The sequence below is a fragment of the Pholcus phalangioides genome, unplaced genomic scaffold, assembly GCF_987345545.1.
Source record: "Pholcus phalangioides strain wild (caught in Gottingen) unplaced genomic scaffold, Ppha-v1.0 ptg000003l_1, whole genome shotgun sequence".
In the NCBI taxonomy this organism is placed as follows: domain Eukaryota; kingdom Metazoa; phylum Arthropoda; class Arachnida; order Araneae; family Pholcidae; genus Pholcus; species Pholcus phalangioides.
Genome location: NW_028301596.1, coordinates 32,040,451 through 32,054,933, shown reverse-complemented (window position 1 = coordinate 32,054,933; position 14,483 = coordinate 32,040,451). Strand labels below are relative to the sequence as shown.

At 32.9% G+C, this 14,483-nt stretch overlaps 1 long non-coding RNA gene across 1 annotated transcript in view; it reads right to left on the bottom strand.

Annotated features, from left to right (window-relative positions):
• Positions 1–8,475, bottom strand: part of LOC149088415 (uncharacterized) — a 192,098-nt gene extending 183,623 nt beyond the window's left edge. The window contains exon 1 of the long non-coding RNA XR_016194550.1: positions 8,354–8,475. This is a non-coding gene — a long non-coding RNA (uncharacterized LOC149088415). The remainder of the gene's footprint in view (positions 1–8,353) is intronic.
• Between the last annotated feature and the right edge of the window lie 6,008 nt (positions 8,476–14,483).

Genomic DNA, 14,483 nt, shown 5'->3' with positions numbered 1-14,483 from the left:
TGACGATCGTTAAAAGAATATATAGAACAAAGAAAAAAAAAAGAGTATAATGTATGAGGAGGGCGGCAGCAAAATCCATCGGTCAAAATTGGCAGAAAAATCATTTGAATGCCCCTTTGGGTGGTGGGACGTACAAGGGCCTCCTTAGGTTCTTCGTTGGAAAAACTCTCCAGTTTCAGCAGAAGCAATTCCCTTCACAACAGAGCTAGACTTAATTTCTCTTGATTTATTCAACTTTTTCTCTTTTACCCTGATCTTGTATTCTCCTCGGAAATTTTTTTTCTTAAGTAAAAAGGGAGCTGGTGCTGCGCTCAACGATTTTAAACTAAGCGAAGAGCATTAAGAAGCCCCCGCAACGGCCGCATATTTCAATATTTCAACTTCAACGATGCATTAACGAAATCGTTTCTTATAGTTTTCTTTTATCGCATCTTCCAATCTCTCTACCGCGTTCCAGTGATTTCTTCCCTCCTTCTATTTTATTTTATATTTTTTAAGCAAATTTTTAAGCGAATTTTTAAGCGAGGGTAGAAAAGAAAATTTTCTCGAATACCAAAATATGTATGAAAAAAAAAAGATGATAAGAAGAAATTATTATTATAATTTTTTTTTTTATTGAGCATTAAATGTTCAAAGTCATGGCCCCGTCATGATACTTTCGGCGCACGATGAACATTTAATTGGAAATTCATTTTTCGCTGTAATTATTAACTCTAAAAAGAAATTGTTATTTATCGGGAAAAAAAATACGTGCTGGGATTTAATATCTGGAGAAATTGTATTTCATTTTTATTTATTTTTTAGTATTTTATATACTTTTTTAAAGTTTTACATTAAGAAACTTAAATTATTAATTAATGTTGCATTCACAAATATCTGTGAAATTACACTTAAAATTATGGTTCTTATATTTAATTCAGTGGTTTTTATATAATATTATGTGAAAAAAAATTAATATTTTAAAATATAAATCATTTTTTATAATTATCCTTAAAATATATAAGATAAAGTACTGAATAATTTTATGTGATGGTAAAAAAGATGTTTTATAACATAAATATTTGATTCAATTTGATTAACTTTTAAATTTTATTGTAAAATTGAGTTTTATAGTACATTGGCTATCCTAAAGAAACGTAATTGCATCTTTGATCTCAATTAAATATACATATTTGATCATACCCTTTATTTATTGCTGTTACTGTTTTATAATTTCTTATTCCTTTTTGATGTATATATAATTTTTTCGTGTGAGGAAATAAATTGAAAGTGTTTATTTATTATTGTGTTTAAAAAATCAGATTTTATTTTCATTATAAAATTTAGGGAGGAGGTTCATAATATTTATTTTCATAGTTACCAATTTCATTTCACGTTTTTAATTGTTACTCTCACAATAGATAAAATAAAGTTCTGCTGTATGTCATTTTATATCATTGCAAATGAAAAAATTACAAAATGAATCAAAAACTTTGAATAAATTTTTTTATTTTAATAAAACTTAAATTTCACCAGACAAACCATTTTTATTACACATTTTTAAAATATATTGAACTGTATGCAAAGATAAATTACGCTAAAAGTTTTTATGTGATGGTACAAAATAAAATTTATGATATAAGTTTTAATTTCAATTATAAAATCAGATTTAAAATTTTTTTTAAATAAAATTCAAATGAATGATTACTAAATTAATTATTTTATAAAAATAATTTACTATTAAATAAAATAATTTTTAATAATTTTAATTATTTCGGATTACAAAGTGTGCGCGTTTGTTTTTCTTTAATATTCTTTATTGTGTTTTTATGTACTATGTCGTTCACTATGTTTTTGTTCTTTTGTCTGGTTATGCGTGTACGTCTTTGAAACAAAAATAATAATAATAAAATTAGATTTTTATTATGAAAATGTTTATTTTAAATTATAAAATTTGATTTCATATTATAGTTTTAATTTTAGTTATAAAAAATTACATTTCATAGAATTTGCCTGAAACTCAAAATTCAACGTTTCAATTTTTACTGATAAGAAAGAGAATTTTTCAGTGCATGAAAAATAACTTTACTTGTAAATGGAACCAAATAATCATATAAAAAATTACATTTTTCTTAACTTTAAAAAGAGAAACAAATTTTAAACTTATCAGCTTCTAAGATGATGTATAACATATTAAAATTTATTTTTCTCTCTAAAACTGCTATCACTACTAAATCTCTAATGTACTTCGTAAGCATTCCTCTAAGGAATTTCTAACGATATAGTGCATGCCGGAATTTGTTTGTTGTTTGTGTATATGCGTGGTCTTAACGTATTTATGATGTCAAAACAACGCGTGTTTTGTGTTCGAGAAGTGCTGCCATCTGCTTGCAAGCTGGAAGTTGAAAGTGGCGGTTGCCTGAATTCAGTGTGTGTGTAGCTGGTTCGCATTCGAGCATTAAAGGTGGAAAACTGCAGGAAAACCAACTTCAGTGCCGTCTGCGTAGATTGAACCTAGCCCCTAATATAATTCCCGTATTTTCCTCTAAAACCAACTTTTAAGGAATTATTTATTAGGCACCGATAAAAATGTAAACACTGTGTATGTTCATAAATTTTATAGAACTGTAATTAATGTTTACGTGCATGACTTCAAAAATAATTTATGACTAATACAGTTAATAAGTTATTGGGGAAAAATGTCAAGTTATAAAACAAAAAAAAGTGTTTTTCTGCGTAAAATGTATAATTAAAAGAGAATACAGGCTGTATACCATATGTACTCTTGTATTTAGAAACCTACGAATAAATATCATGGAAATATACATTATACATTTCTGTTAATTAAAACTGGAATTATCTTTATTTTTCATAGTTTTAGAGTACACGTTTTTCTGTTTTTGAAGTTGTAATATTTCTCGAACTATCTAATGAATATCAATTCACAAATGAATCTCAAGCGTATTGTAATTTTTCGTGTGTGTTTAACATAACGGGAAGCATAATTACATACATATATTCGTACTTAACTCATACTATTTGTATATGTATGAGTTAAAAGAAACAAATTATCATTTTTCTACCCAGAAAAGCTATTACATAGAATATTTGTATTATATAGCGAATATATATATATATAATCTATCTATATTCATATTGAAATAACTCCATCTTTTCTCTTGCTATAATATTTATAGAATTGCAAGAAAATAAATATCATCGACTTCATGCTGAACATTAGAACGCCTTTTGCTTAATTACTGTAAATGTTGAATTTTTGTGTGTTTCTTGTACTTGTAAAATATATGGACGGTTTTTTCTGTCAGGGGTATTATGTATAAATCTGTTATAAATATATTGATAAATATATTTTATCGATTTTTGCAGACATAAATTTCAGGGTTTTTTTCCGCAATATTAATTAAGATCAATAAATCTGAGAAGAAATATGTTTATAAAATAACGTATATTAAAACGATACATATTTCAATATGTACAATAAATCTATTGTATTTACGAAAGAAAATTATCTTATCCGAGTATATTTTATGATGATTCAAAATATTTACGTAATCGTGTATCTCTCTTCTGATAACGTGAGTATAATACATGGCTGATACATAAAAAGAACGGAGAACTGCTATGATTTTTCCACATACAATAATTGTAGGAACAAAGAGACTCGTGTAAATTCACTCTTGCATGAATATGATTCATACGAGTATATAATAAAAAAAATTGAATTATAGTAATTTCTTTCCATAATTTTTTCTGTTCATAAATAACTCGTGTATAAAATTTTATGTCGATTTTAAAGCAGGCAGTTTTTCGTTCTCTTAACTCATATAAATAATTTTAAATTCACTAAATTCATATAAACAATTTTAATTGCGTAAAAAACTCACGTAAATCACTTCAGGTACGTAAGGAGTATATATATATATTGTTTTATTGTATTTATAAGTAAAAAATAATAATTGTTTTTGATTCATACAATTTTTGTTGTAATTAAAATTTCTGGGGGATTTATAAATAAGATATTCGCTCAATCTTTACGGAAATGAACTAAGGTTTATATTCTCAAATGGTCAAGGTAGCCTTCGAGTAATAGGTTCAGGAGTGTCGAAAAGAAATTGCATCAAGTTAACGTAATATATATATATATATATTACGTAGTTCAAATTAATTGTATACTTTGGGTTATTTTGCTTTTCGAGATATTCTAACGCAGTTTCAGTAAATTTGTCAAAACTATAGTGAGGTGGTCCAGAAAGAACAGAAGCTTGAATTTCCTACGTAAAACTGTTTTGAAGGAACTTGGATGTGTTTTGAGATGTGCACGGAATGTTTCGTGCACAATAGCTAATTAGGTGCAAATTAAATTTGGTCTAAATGTCATTACCCATGACTATAGCGTGTATATTTTTCAAGAGTTGAGTGTTTCTCCTGTCACACCAGAAAATTATCTTTTTAATCGTTTCTCAGACTTCTGTATGATATCTTTACACATGATATTTTTCGAATTATGACTGTTTTACTCCACAAATTGCGTGTATTCTGTTTTATTATCTTTACCATAGCTGTGATTTTGAAAGAAGGCAAGCAAAATTAGGAGCTACTCCCATTGTCTCAACGAAATCGCCATGATCTCAAGTTTTAATTCAAGGAATTTTTTTTTCAAAAAGTGGATAAATCGTTTATAAACCGTTATAAACCGTTTTTCATGTGACTAAATATTTCATGAGAGGGAAAAAATGGGAAAAAATTTTGTTAACACATATATTATATGGATGATAAAAAACTATACAAGTGAGACAAAACTCGGTGAAAGTAAATATGTAATTGGATAAAATTATATAAATATTTGAACAGCTGAAAAAATCAATGAATATCAACACTCAGCATACCAGAGATATACTCCCCTTCTCATATCGCTATATTTATAAAAGATTAAATACGTGTTCATAATATATTTTGGTTTTTTTTCTTTTTATTCATACGTTGTGTGTGTGTGTGGTTTGTAAATACATATTTATCATATTGCATGTAACGTCAGGGTCGTAACTAGGATTTTTGCCACCCCACAACTTTAAAATTTGATCATTTTACAACGGTGCTCTTTGTTTTCAAATAAAATTGCCACCCTCTACATTTTTCTACCTGGGGCAATTGTACCCCCTCTTGTTTCGGTCCTCTGTATACTTTATAGTGTTATTTTACACAGTCAGTTTTTAAAACTAAATACTCCCCCTCCCTCTAGGTCTCTATAACACTTGATTCATTTTTCTCCCTGTATTCAACTTTTTTGTAATTTTTTTTCTTCCTTTTTCTTCTTCTTTCGATGTTTCCTTGAAACTATGCACTTATTTACAATGTAAAATATCTGTGTACAAATTCTGGGGCTCCGGCCTAAACGAATATAAATTATTCTTAATTATTATTATTATAAAATATTTATGTCGATTGACCCTATTCAATAATTTGATGAAAATATCATTTATCAATCATTTCAACACATGATGTGTTTCTAATGATTATAGAACAAGCCATTAACACCGAAATAGAATACGACTGTGTTCTTTTTTTTTCTTTTTTTTTTCAAAACGTTTTTCTCAAAATGTTTTTGAAACTTAAAGCCATTCACTCTTATTATGGCTCAAGCTCTCGAATTACGAAATGCAGTCGAACTTGGTGAATTAGAAGTCCAAAGTTACTGGATAAAAGTTTGAACTAACCAATTCATCTATCCTGAATCAATAAAATGACTACAAAATGACTGACAAAACTTAAGCATCGATATTCACATGAGAAAATAATTATCAATTATTAAAATTTGATCATCAGTAACGAAACTGTAACAAATTTTAGTGATTGATAACTGTGTAATTTGTACTTTCCGATACTTTCCTTACTCTTGAAATAGCGATAAAAAGGTTTCAGATTTTGAATGGTACACCTTGATCCATAGATTGAACAACGTAATTCGTATCATTCTCGATGCATTCTCCAGCTGAACAATGTTAAAATGAGCGTTAAATTATCAAAGAAAAACTACAAATTAGAATTTTTGTATTTTCCCATACTGACAATTCATGATTATTTGAAAATAGGTCACTTGCCATTCAGCACGGTTAGGATCTATTTGAAATTGAATCATGAAGTTTTGCCAGTTTCCCATTAACAATAGTAAATTATTTTTTTTTGTCAAACTCAGTTGGTAAAAAAATAAATCTAACGAGAAAAGAGCAAATTAAATCCTGACATACGTTTTAGCATACAAAGGGTGCCGTTTCTGAATAAATAAGTGCTCGTTTTTTCATCAAAAAGTCTATCACACAATCTGGATATATCTTCAGGACTGGCTGCACACTTCTTTTCACGTTTCTCAGCAGACAGAATGTTAGCATGGTAGTTTGAACTAGAAGTCAAGATCGAAAAAACGGCATCCATAGCGTGCTGAAATTAAGTCTGAATTTTTAAATTACGCACATTTTTGGTCTTCAAAGATATGTTGTATAGCAACTTGGTAGAGGGAAACAAAGTCTGATTGCTTATAGAATTTTTCCAAACTAAATTTGCTTATACAAAAGCTACGATTTTTTCCCACCAACTTGGAATTACGTAAAGCATTTGAAGAAAAAAAATCGAATTAAACAAGGAATTTTTTGACATTAAATTTGGTAGAAATCTCAACGGGAGCTCGTAAAAGTTCGAATTATCCAAGTTCTACTGTATCACGTTTCTTCTTTATCACTTTCACCTGATATTGAAAGAAATGAGTCAATAACTCGTGAATTAATTCGCTTAATATTTGGGCAAGTTAGTTTGATTAGAAAAAATCCACTGAATATTTGACCACCTTTCCAACTGAATTTTCTTGCACCTTTAATACCAGCTCATTTATTAGATTATGCTCCAAGATTTTTCTCAATCATCCCGTCATAAGTGCGTTTATGTTTATGGACATGAATCATGAACAATTACGCTTTCAAGGAAACAGTTATTTTCCGGATATTATGCTGAGGTGAACTCGGAAAGAAAAGTCATCTTGTCCCCGGCGGGACTCGAACCTAGGCCCTCTTGTACACCTGGCAAGCATGCTGCCATCTACACCACTGGAGACACGGTCCTGCTTTCCTTATTTCACGCCACTTTTAATCATATTTGAACTACGCCTTCAAATATGATTAAAAATATTAAGTATTTTTGCGATTATTTAATTTTTTATACAAGTCTTGTATATATATAGACAAAGCATAAAACACATATATACATTTAAGTAAATAAATCGTTTTCTTAAAAAAGTTTTCAAGGCATTTTGGCTGAATAAATTTTCCAATATTATATCGATTTTCACAAATAATTTTCAGGGGGGGTTTGCTGCAATATTAATATGTATATTAATGATATTAACTAACATAAATAAATCTAAACCGAAATATGTTTATAAAATAACGCATATTAGCGATATATGTATATTTATTCAATACAACAAATATATTGTATTTACGAAAGAAAATTATGCTTATATCAGAAAGTGTTATCCTGATTCAAAATATCCACGTCATCGTGTATCCCACTTTTGATAACATGTGAATATAGTACATGATTGATGCATAGCAAGAACGGGGAGTTACTGGGAGTGGAGAGACTCGTGTAAATTCACTCTTGCATGAATATAATTTGTAATTTATACGAATATATAATGAAAATAATATAATTATGTAATAATTTTTTTTATATTCAATATTCATATTTCAATTCGTAAGTAACTCTATGTATAATATTTTATGTTAATTTTGAATCTGTGGCAGTTTTAGATTCATTTAACTCATGAATTAGTCTCATTTAATTCATACATACAATTTCAGTTACGTAAAGAAATCATGTAAATAATTTTAGTTACGCAAAGAATCCCTATAAATCACTTCAGGTAAATAAGGAGCTCCTTTTAAATCTGCAATAAATATAACATATAGTTTTACGCCTCTTTTATTACGAATAAAACTATACCCAGAATATCCGCCTGACCGAAAGGTTTTGTTGATGAACGAATTCTATTGAATTCTAAAGAACATTGATGAGAAAAATCGAAGTAATATTTCTTACATTCATCCTGGCGTATCTAGAAAAATCACATAAATACAAAGTGGGTCATAAATTAATTAGTGTCGGTGAGAAAACTTTCTTATACATGTATAACTTGGCAATTCACGAATCAATGGTCTCGAATAATTTCCTATATACTAGAGATTTGATTTAAGACTTTATACGTCGTGTATTAGAAAGTGAGGGAATATGGGATAAAAGAGGGGGGGGGCATGCTGCCGAAATTATAGGAACCAAATCTAAGCCTACACTACATACTACTCACCTACCCAGCTGCTTGTGAAAGAAACGGTGCAGTGGTGCCGAAATTGAAGCGGCGGCGGGACGAAAGAACCCCGTCTTTATGGAGAAAAGAGAGTGTGCGAGAGAGAGAGAGAGAGAGGAGAGATATACACCACGGCGCTTTCAACTAACACCCTTGCACTTCGGCTGTCATTGGCACACTGTTTCGGTGTATGGTCCACAAGTATATTATGGAAACGAGAGCAAAGTTTAGCGGTGTTTTTCTCTTGTTGTTGTGTTCATCTGGAGAAAAGATAACGGGGAGCAAAACAAGAACCACTACTGAAGAACGTCGTGTAAAAAGGGGGGACGGAATCGCTGCCAGCGACGAGAAAATTCACTTCCGAGAGGGGGGTGAATGTTGACAGGCGGCCATCGCCAACTCATACACACATTCTGCTGCTGATGAGGCGCCATCTATGAGACATCCCGAGTACTGCATCACTTAGTCGATACTGAAGTCAATTTCATTTTTTTGTTCTTACACCCACATTCTCTTTCTTCAGACAGATACTGTAGTCGCAAGAAAAAGGTCACCCAGAGCAACCTGACACAATATTCCTCCCTTCTTGTGATACTGGGATATTAAAAGAAGGCGGAGGGGGGCATGGGTGAAAATTAGAGGAAAGAGGAGACGTGATAAGTGGTGAAGGGGGCCACAGAGAGCTGTAAAGAAATCATAGACAAACACCATTAATCAATTATTTATTCAATGTCTATGGAAGAAATAAAGCTTTCCAGTGAAATATGATGTGGAAAAAATACGATTACTTTCAGAATATCCAGTCCATTGAAACAGGGCCATCCAATCATCAATCTTTATGGTCTCGTGAGCATGACCATATCCAAGGGGGGGGCCCTATATACGATGAGATCTGGTGCTACTATGTTTTTCAAATGTATGTAGATATGTAAGCTGTTACTTTCTCCAGCTAAGTATGGAGATCTCAAAACATCACTTTGTCCGAGGATCCATGATGTTAAGACGACCATGCATATAACCCTCACAAAAAGGAAGCTTACTGCCCAGAATGTTGAGTCAGGTGGGTCGATATATTGTGTAGATCCGTTGTATCGTTTGTGGTATTTCACACAGACCTATTTTTCCCTATACAATTCGGCTCTTGAGAGAAGATAATCCTCATCTTCTCTGGATCTGTTCCTCGCCGAGGGTTACAGAGATCAATCTTATTTAAAAAAAATTGCTTTATAAATTCAGTTTTGAAAAATTCAATTCTAGACGTAGAAAAAGTCTCACTCTTGGATGAGAGTAGCCGCCCCCTCCCCAGGATAAGACGGGGGGCGGAAGTCACTACAAAAAAATATGGTCCAACGGAGGCCACGGGTTGAAAAAGGTTGAGAAACACAGACCCAGTGGACTGCAGGAGAAGCCCGGTTTAACTAATCGGTAGAAACTGATAATTTTATTCGTTTAATCCAGGAAATCGTTAAATCGGGGCCAAATTCATCAGAAGCATAAACATAATCGAAACAGCAAATTTTAAAACCTACTTATTTAGAGTTATTGTAACAACTTATTTCTGACAACAATTGAAACACAAATATAAAAACTTCAGAACAAAGTCAAGATGCATGAAAAAATTGATGTTCTTGATGACAAAATTTCGAAATTCGCTGAAGATAATTTGGAAAAAGTAAAAGAACACGAGTCTTTTAGAAACAGCCAAACAAACCGGGGCTGGGGGATGCTTAGCAAAATATGCGGCCCAAAATACGGCTCTTTCTATAGAATTATTATATATTATAACTTATTTTGCATAAATTAATCATATGCCCTACATTTTACTTTACGCAGCTCCTTCCTGGATGTATGCTCGAAATCCTAATATTATTGCTCTTGAACGTTTCTAAATCGTAACATTCCTAAGTTTTACTAGGTCCCCCATTAGTTCGTCACCCGGTTAACACATCACTCCGCTTACCGGGCCACTTTTTTGAAGTCCTAATTATCCTCAGGTAGGAATTGGCACAGCTATGTCTTACACCGTTTTACGAGTCACTCCACTTACTAAGTCACATTTTTTGCTCTCTCAAGAGTGACTTATTAACGAGGTTTGACTGTACTTGTATTATATGGCTAATTCTTGACCACACATACAGTATATTCCCTATTTACCTAAAGTAAAATATTTTCATCATTATTTACATATCTTCATTGTCATAATCATATAGCATTAATCGAATTACTATTAACATGCTGCATCTTCAGCATCTTACTCATCATATGGTGACTTTGTCATTCATATTGCATCATTATTATCACATACAATAAGTTAGCATCAATTATCATCAATATATGTTTTCCATTACTTCCTGTGCCGTGGATGGTAACACTCCAGGAGTAAGAATATACTTCCAGCCATATTTTTTTTTTAATTTTTCGCCATTATTTTTTCTATGGTAAAGTCACCGTTTCTGTTGTACTCCTGTGTCAGGAAAGTTTCTGACAAGGACATAGTGGGTATCAAACTGGCGACACCTCTAAACATCCTTTGGTACTTCAGGCGAGTATCTCATCGACCTGGGCTACTGGGGCCCATTTAGAGCAAGACTTGAGAAATGAAGTAAATGTTAATAAAACTGTAGAAAACGTGAATAAACTGAAGTTTATGATTTGAATAGCAAATATACAACTATAAATACAGCGCCACTACAGGCAAAATGCCCAACGAGGTGGCTGAGTTTTGATCATATATGAATATATAATCAAAACTAATATTGATAAAGTCTTACAAAACACTCTTAAAAAAATTAACGATTTAAAGATCACGCTGAGAATTGAACCAAGTGCGTCAGATACGAAAACTAGAGAGAGCCTGGACAAGTTAAAAATGTAAATCGTGAATTTGGAGAGCAAGACGGAGACAAATATTGATAATAGTTTTCGAGACATCTTAAAAAATAATAAAGCTTTAGAAGAGTCTCTGAAAGCTGAAGTAAGTGAGTTATATGTATAGGAAAACTGGAAAACCTGTGTAAACTGAATGCCGAAATCTATCATTTGAATAGCGAGTATATGAATATGAAGATTATTTGGAAGGTTCAACATTCATGTCACATTCTGTCGAAATTTAATTTTTTTCTTCAACTCCGAAGAACGCTATCTTTTCAGATCATCGCCATTCTTTGCTTGCCTAGACAGAGCATAAACTTAATGTGATCACATCGGAACTCAGGGTCAGTGCCCGATGTCATCGCACACAAAATGTAATGTCACTGTATCTAAGTTGTAGAGTCATCCAAGAGCGGTCTGATTTCTTTTAAAAGACACTTTCTCGTTAAAATCCGAAATAAAGAACAGCTTTGCGAGTATCTTATATATAAATGTGAAAGTATGTATGTATGTATGTATGTATGTATGTATGTATGCTCTTTATACAAATCTACAGTTTTAGACCGATCGTCGCCAGATTTTGCATATATACCAAACAGGTCCGGGATTGAACCGTAGGCTACTTTAAAAGTTCGTCAGAGCTGGGCAAATGCCCGAAATGGGCAAAAAACTGTCGGGCAACAATGATTTTGGGGGCCTCAACAATCACTTTCGGAACGTTTACTTTGGTTACCGTGGTTCCCAACAATGCGTTTCAGACATGTATATGCCTTTACAATAGTTTGTCACATCTTTAACGCTGCCATCATAACAGTTTATTCCTTTATAATGGTTTGTCACTTTTCCAATCCTCCCAGTAATTAAAAAAAACCCGGGAAGTGCCAGATATTTTTGCTTGCATGTCCTGTAAGTGCTAATGTGGCCTTTATCTCATCAACCACCCATCGTTGAGGTATAGTTTCAATTTAAAAAGTGCTTAAAAGGAGTTTGAATAATATTCGCTGCAGAAGCTGGACATATGGCGTCACTAACAACAGAGAACAACAACTACGGCGATAAAACTGAGAATAAAAATGTTCAACGCCAGCTGATGAACTCAATGCTTGCCTCAAATCATCAGCACTCTACTTCACCAAACACCAACTCTGGCCATATCGTTACATTGCAATTTACTGCCATTAGTGAGATGGGTTGGAAGTGAAGGTGCTGTCTATCGGTGGTCGCCTCGAGTTTGTTAGGACATCAACACTCTATCACGAAGCTAAAAAATTATCATTATCCACCAACATGCGAGTTCAACTGCAAAATGACTCAGCACTGCTATCATTTTCACATCAGTTGATCAAACTTGGCAATGGAAGAATTCCCGTAGACCCAAGCACTGGACTGATAACGTTCCCAAATGGATTTTGCCAGTTATTATAAATATAGACTCAGTTCAAGAACTTGCAGACCACGTCTTCCCAAACATTCAACAAAATCACCGAAACCATGAGTGGCTTTGTGAGAGTGCGATTCTGGCACCGAAAAATCACAGTGTGAACAAGATCAACGGAAAAATCCTAAAAATTATTCCGGGAGACTCCACATCTTACAAATCGGTTGACACTGTCACAGACACAGCGCAGACAGTTCTGTATCCTGCAGAATTTCTGAACTCTTTGGATATTCCGGGTGTGCCACCACTCAACTTGACCCTCAAAGTCGGAGCACCTAAAATGATTTTAAGAAATTTGGAGATACCGATACTCTGCAATGGCAACAGACTCTGCGTGAAGAAATTGCACAATTACATCATTGAAGCAACGATTCTAACTGGATGTGCTGGAGGAGAAGACGTCTTCATTCCACGTACCCCAATTATCACTGAAGAAATGCCATTCACTTTCAAGCGATTACAGTTCCCGATTCGTTTAGCTTTTGCCATGACGATCAACAAAGCGCAAGGCCAGTTGTTAGTAATGGCAGGTATCAACCTACATGAGCCCTGTTTTTCACACGGACAGCTTTTCGTCACCTGTTCGCGTGTTGGTAATCCCAAAAATTTGTACATCTACACAAAAGATGGACAAACAAAAATATTGTGTATCCACAAGCGATTGCCTGAAGTTTTTAATCAAAATATTTAAAAATTAAAGTAATTTTTTTTACTTAATGCAGAAATATTTGATTAAGAAATAATTAATTAAGCTATATATATGTAAATTTTTTACAGGGCGGGCAACGTCGCCGGGTATCAGCTAGTTAGTAATAAGAAAGTTTTTTCTTTGAAAGATCTCCGCGTTCCAGGATTTTTAAGAGTTCCTTGGCGGAACACCAGTCGGAAACCCATGACTTAGATAACTTTAGTCCCACAAGTCGAAAAATGCTCGTTACTCTGGATCCTTCAGACTGAAAACTTTGCTTCGAAATACGAGTTTTGTAGATACGAATAACTTTCAGGAACGGATTAAACTCGTAATTCGAGGGACTAAAGTACTTGAGCAATGATGTTGGTCATGATGGCTCTTGATACACAAAAGGGAGCATTTTGAGAATTTTGACACTCGTGGGAAAATATAATCACCACTTCTAAGTCCATCTTCAAGTCTTTTTTCTTTTCTTTTTGTTTTTTCATTGAGGTTCATGTTACACACCCATTATGTTCTATTATTTCCCGATTTTTTTCTCCCTGGCCCTAATCCAAAACTTAAGAAACGAATGGTCACTAAACGACTATTTTGAGCACAAAGAGGAAATTATTAAATAATGATGTCTTTTCTTTTCTTTTTTTTATCGCCATCTTCGTCAATGATGTTCATCTCAACGATTTCTAAAGACACGAATTGCCGAACTTTTCGTGCGTTTTCAATTGAATGATGACGGTCCATTTTGTCGTAGTCAGCTGAAATTTTTCCAGTGTTCGGCCAAAATTCGGCCTCTTCGCACGTTGGTGACTTTAGGAAGTAACAAGGAACTGGTCAAATTATGGATTTATATTGCAGTTAACATCGATCGATTGCTGCAAGTTCGTTGCAGACTCAGTGCACAGATTTGCTCAAGAGCTCATAATCAGCCACTCATTGTGTTTTCAAGACCAATGTGTCTCTACGAAGTTTCTACGGCGTTGCTTTTCATCTCAGCCTAGAAATCTGCTTCTGGATGTCGGAAACTATTTTCTCCCTTGCTATACCTTGACCACGAAAATTTTGAGAAAACATGAGGTAACAGACAAGGCCACGGGCTGATGACAGAAACAAGAATAAACTCTATCGCAAGG